The sequence below is a fragment of the Nicotiana attenuata genome, unplaced genomic scaffold, assembly GCF_001879085.1.
Source record: "Nicotiana attenuata strain UT unplaced genomic scaffold, NIATTr2, whole genome shotgun sequence".
Taxonomy (NCBI): Eukaryota; Viridiplantae; Streptophyta; class Magnoliopsida; order Solanales; family Solanaceae; genus Nicotiana; species Nicotiana attenuata.
Genome location: NW_017670710.1, coordinates 228,930 through 245,286, shown reverse-complemented (window position 1 = coordinate 245,286; position 16,357 = coordinate 228,930). Strand labels below are relative to the sequence as shown.

At 35.9% G+C, this 16,357-nt stretch overlaps 2 pseudogenes; both read right to left on the bottom strand.

The window, feature by feature from the left end:
* Window positions 1-1,687: 1,687 nt before the first annotated feature.
* LOC109242536 lies at window positions 1,688-3,940 on the bottom strand (annotated as a pseudogene).
* A 5,182-nt stretch (window positions 3,941-9,122) lies between these two features.
* Window positions 9,123-11,255, bottom strand: LOC109242534 (annotated as a pseudogene).
* Between the last annotated feature and the right edge of the window lie 5,102 nt (window positions 11,256-16,357).

Below are 16,357 nucleotides of genomic sequence, written 5' to 3'. Positions count from 1 at the left end.
GAAACATATGTCTTAGTTCCTTGAACATTCTTAGAGTCAGCTAAAATTCACATTATTAGTTGGGCCATTGTACTATAAGCAATCTTTTCTCTAGTCTGGGAAACGTGTTTTTCCCACCTTTTTATATAACTAGTCTTTATAAACGTGCGTTGGCATATCATCTATGAAATTTTTATGCAAGACAAACTCATCACTCATATCCCGGGATTCTCAACAATTGAAGGCTTTTATAATAAGAAATTTCGGAACCATTGACCCGATAATAAGAAACTTATAAAAACGCATATTAATGGATGGAAGAGATATTGAAGAAACGTTCTCACTTCACTGGAATATATTTCTCCTTTCAACATTAATAAATAGATACATATTGTAGGCGTATAAAATTTGCCGAATTAAATTCATAAATTAGTTTGAACTATATTTTAAATCTAAGATATATTGGTCCAAATAAATATTATGGGCTAATATAATTAGATAAATTATATAAATTCAATATATATGAGTTAAATAAATAAGTCTTAATCTATTGGGCTAACCCATTTAACTGGGCTAAAGACGATGAGCCCACTTCATTGAGCCCAATATATCATCTTCCTAAAGGCCCAGTTTGGTGCCACGTGTCAAATGACATGGCACGCCAAGTCAAACTAAAGAGCCAATAGGATCATGCCACATATCAAAATGACAAGGCATGCCAGGTCAAGTTAAATGACCAATAAAACTGTGCCACATGTGCAAGTGACATATTCTGGCCAATCAAATGCGGCATTGTCACTCTTCAATCTGATTGGTCAGAAAGAGTTTGTTCTCATCACAATTCTTCCCTTTCACAACTATAAATAGGGGTCTTCATAACTAGAGCTCGTGGATCGAAATCCGCAAATTTCTCTACAAGATTCAAGCAATCAAGTTCAAGTTCAAGCTCAAGAACGAATAACAAATCAAGATTCAAGGAGTACGAGTTCAAATCAAAGTTTGTGCTAGTTGAATTCAAGATCATCGTTCGTGGCAACAAGTATAGATTCAAGATCAAGCTCAAAGGCCCTTGAATTTATTTACCCGGAAAGAAGAATCAGATGAATTATAGAGATTGTAACTCAAATATTTGAAATAAAATACTACGATTGTTGTAATATATCTTCGATCTTGATTTTAATTTCTCGACACAATTTATTGTCTACACATATTCCACTCGTTTAAATGAATAGTTCATTTTTCTAAAAAACCACCAGGTGACGGGCTATAGGAAGGAAAAAAGAAGTTTAATCTGAAATTTAGGACTTTGTTTTTTCTTTTACGAATTAGGTCCATATTTAAAGTAAAATTATTTTTGGTTTAGGGTGTCATGATCTAGTGAGCTGCCTTGTCCATTTGTAACTTGTTTAGCTGAACTTTTTAAAAATTAGAAGAGCCTTTTTGTCAAACGGGAACATTCTGATTTAATTTGAAAGTCAGGACGTTTGGGTTTACTTCGAGGAAAAAAGAAAATGTTAAGATTTTGTTCACAATTTACAACTCGTAGTTCTTATTTTTCACAACTCCTAGATGAATGTTGATAACATACGGTCCAGTACCTTCGAAAATATAATTAGTTAAGCAATATCCATGAAACTCTTGTTCTTTAGTTAGTATTTAATTATGGTGTCATAAATTGTAACATTGAATTAGTCATGAAAAATGAGTAATTATTGGCAACTGCAAATCTTTGTATTACAAATTTAAGAGGAACGTCAGAAATTTTAAAGAAAGAGACCCTTTCACAAACATAATGAAAGTAGCAATGAAAGGGAAACGACGTATACTATTTCTACAATAAAATAAAATTGTTGTATCTGTATAGCCATTAAATCAAACAGTCTCAGTATGCATCGTTTTCGTTTCGATTTCAGGACTTTTATTCTTTTGCTTTTTTGTTTGTCTGAACTCTCCGTAGAAGTATGAGACAAAACCCCAAAGAGAAAGAAAAAGAGCAAGGCCCTTTTCACCTGAAAAATTTTCCCTATAAAAAACTACAGCTAATACCTCAGTAACAGGAAGTAAAACTGCGATCATAACCCCGGACATCAAAGAAGAAGAACAGTAGATGACTCCAATAACACCCACAAAGAAGCATTGCCAAATAATGGCAGTCCATACTATCACTGTATAATATCTAGCTTCTCCGAGGTTAAATTGTTCTGCCTCCCTTGATATTGCCTACAAATTTGATCAATATATTAATCCTTGCTCTTTAAAGAGATTGTCTATAGCTAAAACAAAATTAATCCAGTACTATCTAGTTTCATATATTTTTGACATATCCAAATTTAATATAACGCGTCATATATATAAAATGTCTCAGTCAACCCAAACCCACGATATTGATGTGGTCAAATTTAAAAAATGTTACAGAAGAGTATATGGAATATGAATAATTTAGCGTTTCGAGCTGGTTTCTTCTTTAAAGTCCCACTGCCAAAGTCAAACTCAAAACTCACAACTCATCACAAGCTTTTGTTCTTTCTCTTGTCATTAAGATTAAAAAAAAAAACCTTAAGGGAATTGAAATAAGAAGAAATAAACGACAAAAGAAAAAAGAAAAACAAAAAGAAGTTTCCAACGAATATAAGAAATCCTAAAAGATGGAGTATTGATCGTTGGTAAACGCCAATACCTCACCTAAACAGAAGTTGATAGACTTGTCATTTGAAGGCCTTATGTTAATTAATACCAAACGAGAGAAATATGATTCTCTCTGTTTCGAGTTAGGTGTAGTAATTTGTCTTGACACGAAAATTAAAATAAAAAAATGATTTATGAAACTAGGGTCTTAAATGTGTTATATAATCTTAAAAGTGTTATATAATATTTGTCTGTCTTGAAGACTTTTCAAACTTGTAATTTTAAACTTGCATAAGATTGTATGGTTATAAAAAAACTTTTATTTAGGCTAAAAGAAAAAGTTTAAAGTTAAATACTTTCAAATGCATAAATATGTCTTTTATTTGAAATGGATCAATACAAAAAATGTTTTGAATTATTTACCGTTACACTATAAGGTTCTTTTTACGAGGTTATCAAACTAATGTATCATAAAATTCAACGATAAATTAATGTTGGACAGAAGTTAAACCCACAAAAGAATGGTATAACAAAAACGCAATGGAGAGTAAGATGCATGTGTAGCAATGAGTTACACGGGAAGAAAAAAGTACCCGAAAATCGTTATTGACGATCATTCCTACGGTGCAAAAAATAGTAGCAGCAAGACACATGACCATCTGAATCTCCAACACCCGTAATAGCTTGTTTTGCCTTCAAGTAAATCAACTCAATACAAGGCAAAATAACTCCATACAAAGCTGCCGCCAGAAGTGTCATCATAAAACCAAGAATGTAGGCTTTACTTGTCACACCTTCTGGTCGATCACCATTAGATCGAATACCCAATAAAACAGCACCAACTGTCAATAAAATTACTGCATTGATGGAGTAGGGTGTGAACTTCAACTTTANGCTTAGGTATCCCTATTTAAAATCCAGAAATTCACTTTAATCCCTACCCCCAGCTTCATAGAAGCTTCTTAATCAGTTATACAAAGATTCCTCTAAGCAGGGTGTTATAAAGTAAAACTTGGTATTAGAACCTTCGATTTTTCGACGATAAAAGTATAGGATGGCAAGAGGTATAAGAGTGAGTGGCCATCCAGCAGTTTGTAACCAACTGCTGAACCATACTCTTGAACCTCCTTCAAAATAATATAGACGCATCATTAGAGGGCCACCACAGATACCAACAGCGAGTATAAGACAATTAATCAGCAGGAGGATTCTCCTCATGTTGGTGCTCAATCCTTTATGTTCCATATTAATTTTCAAGAGAATTGGATGCTAAGTTGGAGTATCCTACTGCTTAGAGTGAATGGTTTTCTTTTCCAAAGGTTTGGATATTTGGACTTCTTGCAGTGATGAGATTTGTAGCCGGCTATTTATAATTGAGGAAAAACTTAGTATATTCCCACGATTTGTTTCACGACATGGACTGGACCCACTATAATGACCTCCTGGAGTTGCTTGGCGAGCTCTGACAATTAAAAAACATATTATAAGTTACTTTTATTATTTTATTGCAGCATTGAATTTCTGAAGTTACGCCAACCATGGACGGTGCCGCGTAAATAGTCATAACCACGCTACTGGTTGGCATAGTATTTTGCATTTCCACGTGTGAAGAGAAAAATATGGATTAAACTTAATAGGAAGGGACAAACGTGGGTTATAGTTAAGAATTGAATAATGATTAGTATCAACCCATATGCCAATTTTGTTTAATTAAATAATTATGTGTAGTCAACTTTGGTCTTCTGTCTTCCCCACTCCCCCACCTCTTTAACAATTGCTACAATATTATAGTATATTGATAAGAACTAAAGATCTAATAGTGGAAATACCGAAACTAAGAATATAGGAGAAGATACAAAAGATAGTAGAAGAAGAGAGATGAGAAGCTTAGACTCAGAAAGGAGAAGAGAGGAACAAACTTTTCTTCAACAATACGCATAATCCCTAGAATCACTGACTTCTCCTCTTTTAATAGAATAGTTCTTGGGCTCACTACTCAACCCGGATCCCAAATTAGTCTGACCATATTATTTGTTCTCAGCCCAATAGCTCTTTTCAGCCCAATAGCTATGTGTGTGTTGATATCATTATTGGGTTGTGTTTGATTCATAACAATACTCCCGTCCTCAATGACAACCTTGTCCTCAAGGTTCAAGTCCAGAATAGTGATACTCACGAGCTCCCAACCAATTATATGAATACTAAGGTGTTCTTTGTGCCTAGAGGAAAATATAGGATCCAATGCACCTTCAGTGAACCAATCTAAACCTTGTCCTTTGTGGCTCTCATACATTAGACATGTTATCAACTTGAGTGCCATCATAACCTGCCCTGCATATCGACAAAATATTGCTTGCCCTCTTCGCGAAGCAGATAGCGGAGAGCGAAATGAGTGAACAAAGGCAAACTTTCCAGAAGCAAATCCCCACAAAAGCACCCTGTGTAATGTAATCAGCAACCCATCAATTTTCCTCAAACACCTTAGTATCCTTTCTTTGGTAACCAGATCCTTCAGGATATATTCCGTTGAGCAATGGATAGGAAGGATGGTATTGTACAGTACTACTTTTGGAACAACCCCTTTGTGAGATATGTTTGTCAACTCACACTCAACTTCATCATATTTCATAAATTTTAGAGAAATAAGCATCCTATACATGACAGTTATTGACCTTTTGCCATTTAATATCATTGCTTCCTTCAAAATGAGTGGCTCATCCAGATTATCATTCCTGCAAAGCCCATGAGTGAGGGTAGTATAAGAGACAATAGGATGACATGTACTTGTAATTGCTCTTACTCTCAGGAATTGTGTAGTTTCCACATAAAAGCCATGAGAAAGTTGTACAAGGCTTGAATCCTCATTGACCTTCTTAACACAAAGCTTATCAACCACCTCGACAACATATCTGGAAGCAATACATGCGCTAATGTGCTGAATGAATAAGGATATTTGGCTAGCTTGTTGTTCATCGTGAGCACTAGGATCTTGTTCATGGTTGGAGAACAACTGTTCAAGTCTAGTGCAAATAGAAAATGAATAGAATATCTAAGAGTATTACAGAAGATATCCGGGGAACCAAATGTTTGGTTTCGGTTTGAGGTAGCCACAAGANCTACTTCTTCGAGGTTAGGCAGGATACTTACTGGGTACGCGTTGTTTTTGTACTCATACTACACTTGTTGTACTTGCACATGTATGTCTAGTGGCCTTGTGGGCGCAACGACGTGGTTGATACGAGGACTTAGGTGAGTTGCATCTTATGAGACGATCTGTAGCCAGCAGAGTCTCCATAAGAGTACTTGTATCATTCTTTTCTGTCCAAATTTGTATTCCAGGACAGTTATAGTATTTTATTTTATTTCCTAGTAAATACTCATGCACTCGAGACACTGGGTTCTGGGATGACTAGGGGATATTCAGTATTGAAAGTGGATAATATTGATATTTATTTTGTAAATTTTACATTTTACTAGTTAAATTGGAGGAAATTTATGATTTTAAAAATATTAAAAATGAGAATTCAACTGACTATTTAGTGTCGCCTTGGTGTCCGGCACCATCACGACATTTAGCATATTTTGGGACGTGACAGTGACCAAGTCACTTCGAAACCTTCCTAGAACCAAACTAACCACCCCGGGAAGTCACAAAACCACTAATGAACATAAAAGAGAAATAAATAAGGGAACATGGCTACAATACATAGAACGACCGGCCGGGTCATTATACAATTGCATCTGGAGTAATATTTCTGTTTGATTTTATAAACAGAAACATATGTCTTAGTTCCTTGAACATTCTTAGAGTCACCTAAAATTCACATTATTAGTTGGGCCATTGTACTATAAGCAATCTTTTCTCCAGTCTGGTAATCGTGTTTTTCCAACCTTTTATATAACTAATCTTTATAGACGTGCATTGCCATATCATCTATGAAATTTTTATGCAAGACAAACTCATCACTCATATCCCAAGATTCTCAACAATTGAAGGCTTTTCTAATAAGAAATTTCTGAACCATTGACCCGATAGCCCCTGTTTGGCCATACATTTTTCCAAATTTAATTTGAAATTTATTTTCAAATCCCATGTTTGGCCATAAATTTGACCCACATTTTGGCCAAAACTCAAATGACATATTTGAAATCTCAAATTCAGCTAATAAGCTGAATTTGGGCCAAATTTCCAAAACTTGGGAATTATATACATGTTTTCCCAAAATAAAGTTGAAAAATACGATTTGAAATCGTATGTCCAAACCCATTTTCATCTTCAAACCAAACTTCACGCAAATCAGGTTTTTCAAAATAAATTTGGGATCTATGGCCAAACGCTAGGAAACTAGGATGGAAGAGATATTGAAGAAACATTCTCACTTCACTGGAATATATTTCTCCTTTCAACATTAATGAATAGATACATATTGTAGGCGTATAAAATTTACGGAATTAAATTCATAAATTAATTTGAATTATATTTTAAATTCAAGATATATTGGTCCAAATAAATATTGTGGGCTAATATAATTGGATTAATGATAATAAAAATTGTGTGGGGTAACCACTTTTTAAAGTGGTATTTACTTTTTATCCAGCAATTTTAATGCTTAGTAATAGTAACCATTAGTCTATTAAAATTAATATGAAAAGATTGTTTACACTTTCTTCTATCTCTTTCATGTATATTCTCGGCACGAAGTTTCTCATTCTCGTTCCTCAGTTGTGTGTTCTCATGGCGTTCGTGATGAGCCTGGGCAAAATAATGAAAACAATGTGTTTTAACAGTTATTACATTGAATGTTGGCATTTAATGCTATTATTAATTTTGCGTTTAGAAAACTGATGCTAAAATAGAAAAGACTAGCTAATTACCTTCATTTGNGTTTAGTCAAATCATTGCCTTTTACCCCTGTTGTGAAAGCAATCACGTGGTCTCGCGGGTCTGTTGTTCCATCGTATTTTGGCATCTCAGGCATTTTGAATTTCTTTGGGATTGGAAGGGGAGCAGCACTTGGCTTCCAAGGTTGTTGTGAATATTTATCCATATCTACTCCTTTGATCACTGGTGGCACCCCGGGTATTTGCTCTCTGCGATCGTTTTGCTCCTTGAGTTATTTCTGCAATGTTAGTACTAAATTCTGTAAATTAGAATTAACTAAATTACCTGGTTCTCCCTCCTGTGATTCGCTGGGGGTTCCACCACTACCTGAATTAACGAGTCCGGAACGAGGGTTCTCTAGAGTGTTGTTATTTGGTGTGGGTATAGGTGGTGCAGCAGGTAATTGGCTAACAAAAGCCTGAAGAGCTTTATTGACTTGAGAGGCAATAAGTTTTTGTAAAGCCTCATCCATAGTTTCAACATTCTCGAATTGAGCTTGTCCATCTGTATGAGACCCATCAGGAGTGCCTTCACGAGACCACCGTGGAGAACCTTGTGGAGAAGTAATCAGTACGTTATTGTTCTGTGGATCTCCCTGAAGTTGCCGAGTTGTTTGATTTTCCTGGTTTCCCTGAATGTTGTCATTGTTATTCGACATGATTGACGCAATAAGGGAAATTAGGCTAAATAAAATGGATTATCAGATTCCTGGAAACAGAACCTATTTGTTTAACCAAAAAATAGAATTTTGACTAAAGCTATATTTTTAGAAGAACACGGGTTACTGATAATCGCAAGAATATATAAAAGAGAATAATTTGAATAACCAGAATATAATTGAATAAAGCAAGTAATCCAAAGTATATTCAGATGACTTGCGTGTCCCTACAATTGTTCAGTCTTCTCCTTTTATAGCTATCTTAGATGTAAGTGCCTTGCTTTGGTCATAATAAGGTTATTATGAGCAATAAATGACATTGAATGCTACGTTATATAATCATTACATTTAAGACAGATTCTCTAACGTTTTCAGCATTTAATGCTTATCAAATATTGTATTTGGACCCTCGTATGCTGTCAGATTCATTCCTTCTGATTCTGGGATGTAAATGACTTAAATAGGTACGGGCGCCGTGTTACTTGTCTGATGTCCCGTGCCTCTTCCTCTTTCCTTGCTCGTATCTGTTGTAACTCCTGGCTCGTGGTTAATTACGATTCATTGACCATTTGACTAATTCACGTGTCTTGACACGTCACCTTTATACATAAATATAATTTTTCCTAATACAGCTTTAAGCGAGAAGCGCTCGCTTTTAATAACCCTGATTAAGACTGTTAGTCTTTTTAAAAGATTTGTAGTTTGTCCCGTTTGTGAAGAGTTTATCAGTAGTATCAGTGTTTTTAGGCTTAAAAGCTAGTTTTTGAGTATTTAGAAATTAGTTATGCAATACCATGAAACTCTTGTTCTTTAGTTAGTATTTAATTATGGTGTTATAAATTGTAACATTGAATTAGTCATGAAAAATGAGTAATTATTGGCAACTGAAAATCTTCCAAGTGTTGTTTTATAAATTTAATAGGAGATTCAGAAGTTTTAAAGAAAGAGACCCTTTCACAAACATAATAAAAGTAGCAATGAAAGGGAACGACATATATTATTTCTACAAAAAAATAAACTTTTTGTATCTGTATAGCCCAGGCTCAATAAATCAAACAGACTCAGTATGCATGGTTGTTATTTTGATTTCTGGACTTTTATTCTTCTGCTTCTTTGTTTGTCTGAACTCTCCGTAGAAGTATGAGACGAAACCCCAAAGAGAAAGAAAAAGAGCAAGGCCTTTTTCACCTGAAAAATTTTCCCTATAAAAAACTACAGCTAATACCTCAGTAACAGGAAGTAAAACTGCGATCATAACCCCGGACATCAAAGAAGAAGAACAGTAAATGACTCCAATAACACCCACAAAGAAGCATTGCCAAATAATGGCAGTCCATACTATCACTGTATAATATCTAGTTTCTCCGAGGTTAAATTGTTTTGCCTCCCTTGATATTGCCTGCAAATTAGATCAATATATTAATCTTTGCTCTTTAAAGAGATTGTCTATAGCTTAAACAAAATTGAATCCAGTACTACCTAGTTTTCATATATTTTTGACATATCCAAATTTAATATAACGCGTCATATACATAAAATGTCTCAGTCAACCCAAACCCACGATATGCTGATGTATGTCAAATTTAAAAAATGTTACAGAAGAGTATATGGAATATGAATAATTTAGCGTTTCGAGCTGGTTTCTTCTTTAATGTACCACTGCTGAAGTCAAACACACAACTCATCACAAGCTTTTGTTCTTTCTCTTGTCATTAAGATTAAAAGAAAACTTAAGGGAATTGAAATAAGAAGAAATAAACGAAAAAAGAAGAAAAGAAAAAAAAGTTTCCAACGAATATAAGAAAGATGGATTATTGATCGTTGGTAAACGCCAATACACCACCTAAAGAGAAGTTGATAGACTTGTCATTACGTATTTCTCTCGTTTGGTATTAAATACCATCAGATAAAAAAATAAATCTATTGAACTAGGGTCTTAAACGTGTTATATAATATTTGTGCGTTTTAAGACCTTTCAAACTTGTAATTTTAAACTTGCATAACATTGTATGGTTATAAAAAATATTTTATTTAGGCTAAAACGAAAAGTTTAAATTTAAATGTTTTCAAATGCTTAAATATGTCTTTTATTTGAAATGGACCAATACAAAAAAATGTTTTTGAATTATTTACCGTTTATCAAACTAATGTATCATAAAATTCAACGATAATTATCTTGTAAAATGACTTGACAGTGTAAAAGATTTTAAATTAATGTTGCATAGAAGTTAAACCCACAAAAGAATGGTATAACAAAAACGCAATGGAGAGTAAGATGCATGTGTAGCAATGAGTTACAGAGGAAGAAAAAAGTACCTGAAAATCGTTATTGACGATCATTCCTACAGTACAAAAAATAGTAGCAGCTAGACACATGACCATCTGAATCTCCAACACCAACGTAGCAGTAATAGCTTGTTTTGCCTTCAAGTAAATCAACTCAATACAAGGCAAAATGACTCCATACAAAGCTGCCGCCAGAAGTGTCATCATAAAACCAAGAATATAGGCTTTACTTGTCACACCTTCTGGTCGATCACCATTAGATCGAATACCCAATAAAACAGCACCAACTGTCAACAAAATTACTGCATTGATGGAGTAGGGTGTGAACTTCAACTTTACTATAAAGAAAGCACCTACTGCCGTGAAGGCAAGTTGAGCAGCAAGAAGAAGTGAAGAGGTTGACACAGGGAGTTTTGACCCGCCCCACGAATAAAGAAAATCATCAAGACCAGTTACAACGCCAATGACGAACGATGCAATGAAAATTCGGGGTGTTATAAAGTAAAACTTGGTATCAGAACCTTCAGTTTTTCGACGATAAAAGTATAGGATGGCAAGAGGTATAAGAGTGAGTGGCCATCCAGCAGTTTGTAACCAACTGCTGAACCATACTCTTGAACCTCCTTCAAAATAATATAGACGCATCATTAAAGGGCCACCACAAATACCAACAGCGAGTATAAGACAGCTAATCAGATTCTCCTCATGTTGGTGCTTAATCCTTTATGTTCCATATCAATTTTCAAGAGATTTGGATGCTATGTTGGAGTATATTGCTGCTCAGACTGAATGGTTTTCTTTTCCAAAGGTTTGGATATTTGGACTTCTTGCAGTGATGAGATTTGTAGCCCTCTATTTATAATTGAGAAAAAACTTAGTATATTCCCACGAATTGTTTCACGACATAGACTGGGCCCACTATAATGACCTCTTAGAGTTGCTTGGCGAGCTCTGACAATTAAAAAACATAGTATAAGAGAGCACAGACTAAACAAGCAACGATTATGAGTAACTTTATTATTTTATTGCAGCATTGAATTTTTGAAAAAATTAGTACGCCAACCATGGACGGTGCCGCGTAAATAGTCATAACCACGCTATTGGCATAGTATTTTGCATTTCCACGTGTGATGAGAAAAATATGGATTAAACTTAATAGGAAGGGACAAACGTGGTTTATAGTTAAGAATTGAATAATTATTAGTAGCAACCCATATGCCAATTTTGTTTAATTAAATAATTATGAGTAGTCAACTTTGGTCTTCTGTCTTTCCCACTCCCCCACCAGCTCCAACTAACATGGAGTTGGAGGGACGCGCGACAATGGTTAGACTCGACTTCTTTCAAATTCATTTTCCTATAATTAAACAAAACAATGTGAAACTCATGGGTTTATATCTATCGGAGTATCATTTCGTCAAGTAGAGTGTTTAACCAAAAAATGGAATTTCAGTCAAAGCTAGAATTTAGAAGAACTCGGGTTACTGATAATCAAGAAAATGTAGAGAAAATAAGTAATTAAGGAGAGTAAAATGATAATCAAGAGAAAATAAATCAATATGTTATTCCCCAATGTTTCGTGTTTACAATTGATCGTATATCTCCCTTTTTATAGCTACCTTTGAAGATATCCGTTTTATTTTAATTATAATGAAGCTATTATGAGACATTAAATGTATTAAATGCTCCGATACACAATCATTACATAAGAAATATATTCTCTAACGTATTCAGTATTTAATGCCCATCAAATGTCGCATCTGCACTCCTTTATATGGCCAAATTCATTCCTTTTGATTCTCAGATATAAATGGCTTGAATAGGTACGGGCGTTGTGTTTCTTAACTGATGTCCCGTGCCTCTTCATCTCTCTTTGCTCGTATGTGTTGTAACCCCTGTCTCGTGACTAATCATGATTCTTTGACCATTTGGCCAATCCATGTGCCTTGACACGTCACCTTTATAAATATAAATAAAATTTCCCCAATACAGATAGTCCCCCCACTTTCCATTTATTCATCAGTTTGAATATTTGGGAAGTGGATTTCATTAAAGGAGAATTTTTGTCACCATTAATGCTCTGACAGAGGTGACGCCTCACTTATTACTTCCATTTAATGCGCTGGACACGTGTCATCTTCTTATTGGTCTTACAATTGTGCATCACTTTCTTAGGCTATTTTTTTGGCTTCCCTGTTCATGAAGTGTCAGTTATCATTATTATGGACTTTCCATCACTGTACTCTTTCCTTCTGACAGTTGCTCACTAGTATAAATATAACTTCTATCCTTGTCTTCTACCATTTAAAGCGTATTGAACACTTTAATTCTTCAAATCTTTTATTCACTTCTTCTTCACTTCAATCTTCTTCGTCATGGCTTCTCCAAACCCTAACCCTAGAAGAACTCCTATTTTAGATAGTTTTCCCAATGCTCCCGTTAGGCATAGAAGAGGTGGTGGTGGTAGACTCCGCAGTTTAGGATCTTCGCGGTGGTAGTTCACTCACACCTTCTTCTAGTTCTGGTCCTCCTTTTAGAACTGGAGGCTCCCATTCTCAAAGGTTTTCTTCCAGAAACAAAGAATCCTCTGAGCCCTTACGCGAACCTTTAGTAGAAGAAATAGTTCCAACGGACCTATCTTTTTATCATGATAGGGAATCTCTCAGGACTCAAGTTGCCTCTTTAGATCGAGCTGATACTTATCCTTCTCAAATTACTGAACCTTTAATCCCCGTAGTTCTTAGAGATTGTCATTGGAGTGACGATTTCCCCATTATCATTCCTAATCCAAATCAGAGGATCACCTCCTACATCACTGGATTTTCTTTTGTTTATACGTACCCCTTCACTCTAGGGTTTAAACCAGCCATTGATCCAGTTATTCTGGATTTTTGTCGCTTTTTTAATGTTAGCTTGGGTCAAATTGGCCCAATCGTTTGGAGGGCCATCGCCTGCTTGAGGCACCTCACTAACCTGGTGGATGTCGAGTTTACTTTTTCCCACGTAATTCATCTCTATTCCCCTAGGCTTTTTCGCAACGGCGTGTTTACCCTAGCAGCCAGGAGCAAGAGGGTTTTAGTGAGCCCCGAGGACGATAAAGACCGTGGCTGGTGTGCTCGGTTTGTTGCTGCCCCCACTGCTGGTTTGGTGGGTGAAAATAACGTTCCCTTCCCTGAGAAGTGGAACTTTGCACGTAAGTGTTAAATCTTCCTCGTGCCTTTTCCTTTCAGGCTTTATCAACTTTTCTAATGTCGCTTCTTTTTCCTTTCTCAGCAACCATGGGTGTTGTGGAGACCGTGCCCAACTTCCGTGGTTGGGTAGGAAAATTGTTGAAGACCGCTCCAATGGAGGGTAGGTCGTGGAAAAACCTTTCCAACCGTTACGGTTGGAAAGTAAAAACTCATGGTAAGAGTTTCTATTTTACCTTGTCTGTATATAAATATCTTCTATGTTCTAACTTTTATCCTTCTTTTTATCAGGATTTGCTATTCGTGGAGTCACCGCAGAGGCAATCATAGCTGCTCGTGACTCTTTGAGTACTCGTACCTCTTCAGCCCAAGATATATTCTTGGGTTCTTCAAAAAGAAAAACTACTGAGGAAGAAGATTCAGAGGAGGAAGATGAGGGCTCCCTAGTGATGAGACCACGAGCCCGAAGACGTATCGTCTCTGATGATGAGGCTGAAGTCTCCCCTCATCCGTCTCTTTCCGAGTCTGTTGTTACTCCAATTATCATTCCTGATGATGACGTCTCTCCTCACGACACTCGTGAGTCTATCGATCAACTTTTTGCTAGTGGTTTTGGTAGTGAAAACTTAGGACCTGTTCTAGACGAGCTTCCCTTATCTTCCTTTTCATCTCCCGTACCTGTGATTGCTTCTTTACCTTCATCAACTGTTGCTTATGTTCCTTCTTCCACCGCTTCTCCATTGGCAGTTCTTCCACCTATCGTTCACCATACGGAGGTGGGCTCTTCAAGTAGGAGTACTGCTATGAGGAGCGTAACCATTGAGGTTCCTGCTAACAACAGCCTCTTAAGAAAGTCCGGTCAAGCTGATATTTGGCTCGAGCCTTTGATTGGCCCCATCAAAAAAACAAAGCTTGAAAGCCATAGCAACCTAACCCTCATGAATGACATAGTGCATGCCACTTTAAAGGTATTTTTCTTTCCTACTTTTATCCATTCTGTAAAAGTTTTCGACTTTGGGATTCTTAATTCTCTTTTTATTGTAGGCCAATCTTATTGGCACTAAGCTGATGAGCAGAATCTCCCTCTTGGAGAAGGTAGCACGTGATTCTCAGTTGGAGGCAAACAACTGGAATGAACAGTTTGACAATGCTCAACTTGACATGGAGGATTTACAAGAGAGCAAGAGTACCTAGAATAACAGGTTCGAGCACTCACTTCTGAGTTGGGGGTCACCAAGGCTTTATTGAATCAGGGAGAGAAGGAAAGAGAGCACCTTGAATCTTTATTTTCTGAACAGTTATCCAAGGCCAGTGAAGACATCAGGGAGTTGAAGGATCTTTTGAACCAAAAAGAAATTTATGCCGGGGAGCTAGTTCAGAATTTAACTAAGGCACAGGAGGATCTTCGTGCCTCTGTGGATAATGTGCATGCTTTGGAGAATTCTCATGCCACCCTTCAATCTTCTTATAGTTCTGTCTTAGCTGAGAATGAAGAACTCAAGAATGAGATAGCTGCTTGGGAGAGGGATTATGAAATCCTTGAGGAGAAAACTGATGTTGAGGTAAGTTGGGCTTTCTTTTATCATGTCGTGACACCTTACTGGAAATAGGCCAAGAAAGCATCAATCTGGAATCAGAATTAGCCAAGGTGAATGAAACCATTGAACGAGCTCAACAAACACAAGATTTTTCATCTCCCGAGGTTGAAGCTCCCGTTGTTGAAGTTTCTGTAGTTGAAACTCCCATAGTTGAAGTCTCTGCGAGCGCTGAAATTGCCACGGGTGTCTCACCTTCTTTAAGCCCAATTGTGCCTCTTGTTGCAAGCCAAGCTGAGACCTCGTCTATTGGTGCTCCTGTTGCTGTGAATGAAGATCAACCCGCAACCATTGATGATCCTGCCCAAGTTGAGCCCGTTGATGATCCTTCTTCATTTCTCTCTTCTTAGTGAAAAAATTTACATTGCTTTAAATTCCTTTTTTGTAGGTACCTTTTTGGAAAACTATGTTTAAGGCCCTTGGATTCTTTTGAAAGTTTATTTTTGACATTTGTAATCATACCCTTGGTTATCATTTGAGGGTTAATTTTTGGAACGAAAGTCGCCAAGTCTTTGATGGGGCAATTTGTATAAACAATTTGATAGTTCTGTGACTAAGTTCTTACTTAGTCTTAAGTACTCAAGAAGTTTTTTATGTTATTGTTTTAACTTCTGTTTGCTTTTATTCTTGCCTTCATTCTTAAGGACTTATAGAATAATTTTGCATTTTTATTATTTGAAAATGCTTCTGTTAATCTCATGATTTAGATATGAGTTTTATAAAAGAGGGCCCTTTTATAATTCAACACTTAATGAAGAAGACGTCTCAACTTCATAATGGTGTTAGCATACGATAAAAGAAATAGGAACATACATGTTTCTTTTAATTAACTTGACAAGTTTTTATTTTTAAACTTTGACAAGTTTTAAATAATACTTTACATGTATTTGAAATACATCTATAACTTTCTCGTAACTGTTTTTCTTGTAACAAATTTTTAAGAAAATAATAAACACGAGGTTTTGTCTTTACAACCCGTTTCATTTTAAAATAACAGATGCAAGGTTTTTCCTCATAACCTGCTTTAGTACATAGCTTTAAACACGAGGTTTTGTCTTTACAACCCGTTTCATTTTAAAATAATAGATGCAAGGTTTTTCCTCATAACCTTTTTTAGTACATAGCTTTACCCTAACTATAGTAA